This window comes from Macrobrachium rosenbergii, chromosome 21, assembly GCF_040412425.1.
Source record: "Macrobrachium rosenbergii isolate ZJJX-2024 chromosome 21, ASM4041242v1, whole genome shotgun sequence".
NCBI lineage: Eukaryota > Metazoa > Arthropoda > Malacostraca > Decapoda > Palaemonidae > Macrobrachium > Macrobrachium rosenbergii.
The window spans coordinates 67,473,488-67,476,364 of NC_089761.1; positions in this window are offsets into that span (position 1 = coordinate 67,473,488).

The window sequence follows — 2,877 nt, forward strand, 5'->3', positions numbered from 1 at the left end:
GGGAGGGGGCCGGTGGAGGGTGGGCGGTTGTCTCTTGCCAGTCGTGACGTATACGTAGCCTATACGAATGCAGCTCAACACGTTTCAGCGGTCAGGACTTGTGGAACCATAAAATGCGCATTGGAATTTGGACTGCGCACCTCACCTCATCCGGTCTGGTTAAACTAAGATATACTTAACTTCTTTCGCCTCATCCGTTGGTAAAGCTAAACTTTATTAAAAAAAAAAAAAAAAAAAAGGATTTCAGCGGCACAAACACTGCGAACTAAAATAACATCGCATGCGGAAAAAGTTAAGATGAAAATTTAGTAGTACAAGGAGGGGAAAATAAGGATGCACGCAACACAAGAAAACATTAAGCAAGAGGATTAAAGCAACGCCCGTAAACAGCAATAAACATGAGGATGTAGCTAACGAGACGACACATAAAGATGATTTTGAGCATCATATAAGAAAAGAAGTAAGATGGGGAATGTAAACTGCAGAAGAAAACGGAAGTAAACAAAACAGTTCAAGCTCGCACCTGTGGACAATGTTGATTCCAAGGTTTCAACAAAAAGGATTCGTTTGCCGGGTGCAAAGAGAGAGAGAGAGAGAGAGAGAGAGAGAGAGAGAGAGAGAGAGAGAGAGAATGTTTTACATGTGATCGCTCAAGGCCTCCGCGATTAAACGCCCAGCGAGGAGCCTAGCGTAATTGCCAACTAGCAATATTGGTCTAGGACCATGTGTTGGTTATTGTATGTTAATTCTCCCTAACTGTCCCACGTAGCTTCTAAATGACGACAAAATGGCACAGAGGATTCCTTATGTAAGGGAGATAGTAACAATAAAGGAATCAAGAAGAGAAAAAAGTGATGATTATACTCAAGCGTAATTTTACTGCATGTTTCAGGGTAACTTCACTAGAAGTTTGCTGTTTCGCTTATTGCGTGGGGACCCGGATTTTTCAAATTCAAATCTTTACTTCCAGTTTACATTCGTTATTCACACAATTTTACAATATTTACAAACAGCAAGATTAACATAGAGCGTTTGCGAAAAATAGTTCAGCTTTCTACTCAGACTACAAACAAAACATTAAACATTAAAAGCATATTTATTAGTGCAATATATGTAAATATATATATATATATATATATATATATATATATATATATATTTACATATATATATATATATATATATATATATATATATATATATATATTATATATATATATATATATATATATATATATATATTTATATATATATACATATATAGAGACATATATATATATATATATATATATATATATATATATATATATATATATATATATTATGTATTATATTATATAATAGAGTTTGCGGATTTTAGTTTTATATATATATATATATATATATATATATATATATATATATATATATATATATATATATATATATAAAACGCTAAAATCAAATGTATTATATGAAACTTATGTTAAAAGATCTTATTGAAGAGTTAATATGCATCGACAGGATAACCTATTACTTTCCATTTAAAGGAACTACATATTATGTAATATGCAGATCATATTAAAATCGTATAATATGAAACTAATGGTAAAATATCTCATGAGATCATTAAAATACTCTGGTAATATACACAGCTTGATGATGTATATGCACATTATATGCATTAAGTAAAAACCCGTATAAGTGCACTATGCAATTTGTACTGAAACTTTTAATGAGCTCACTAGAACGTGCTTCGGTCAGTGTCTCAATACTTATAAAAAAAAAAGGCACAAAGGCACAATAACAGTCACTCGTAACAAAGGGAGTTACAATTATACTGGAATGCCCATCTTTGTAGGAATCTATGAAAATAACAGCAAAAATTAACAGTTAAGAAAAGGGAAAGGAAAAGCGTAAAGGAGATAGTACACTCTCGAGCATTATTAGACTTTACTTCTGGACTCAAATGGTAAAAAATAGGAAACACGAAGGGAAAGTCCTTGTCATGAACATCTAATGTTATAATAAACAAGGATGATTATTTACTTTGAAGAGACAAAATTAGCATTAGTTTGCACATTGCAATAAAATCTAGCATACAGATAAGGAACCATGATGTTCGCACAGGAAATGATTTTATATGTATATAAAATAATATATAAAAGGATTTCAACTGAACCATTCCTTGCTTCTGTCAAGTTTAGGCTAGGTTTGGGCAACATGTTTCCGACCCCTTGGCTTTTGATGAAATGGCACATGTCTGAAATTACTTTTCCATTATTAATATTGTGTAACTCCTTGACATTCCTGGAGATTCCAGTCAGCAATGTGTTCAACAAGGTGACCGATTTGTTTTCTACTTCTTGATCCTAACGTAGAAGCATCTTAGGAATGTGCATCATAGATCTTCTTTTCTCTATTGACATGAACAGCACATTCTGTAGCTCCAATATGCTGACATAAAAGGGATAATGAAATTCAAAATTTGTTCGAAAACATTTACATCTTCATTACATTAGCACCAATTTGTTATAACAAGTAGCAATGACAATGTACATGCTGAAACAACCCCAGCAATATAAATAAAATTCCAAACCTTTATTCTTAACAACCCTGATCACTAGCCTACCTTGAAGTCTTGCTATGATTGCTCCTGGCTTCAACTTTAATAACCTTTGTTACTCAGAATGAGACAAAATACTCCCATAAACAGCCTGCATTATTGCCAAGCTTTACCAGATACTTTGGCAGCCATGCTATCTGATGGCAAAGGTTTTTAGCTATAGTGATACAAGAGAAGTTCCAGAAAAAGCAAACACAAAAGCTTTCTTATGAATATTTGAGCTGTATCTGTGAATGGATGATAAAGTCTACAAAGACATCACATGAAATGTT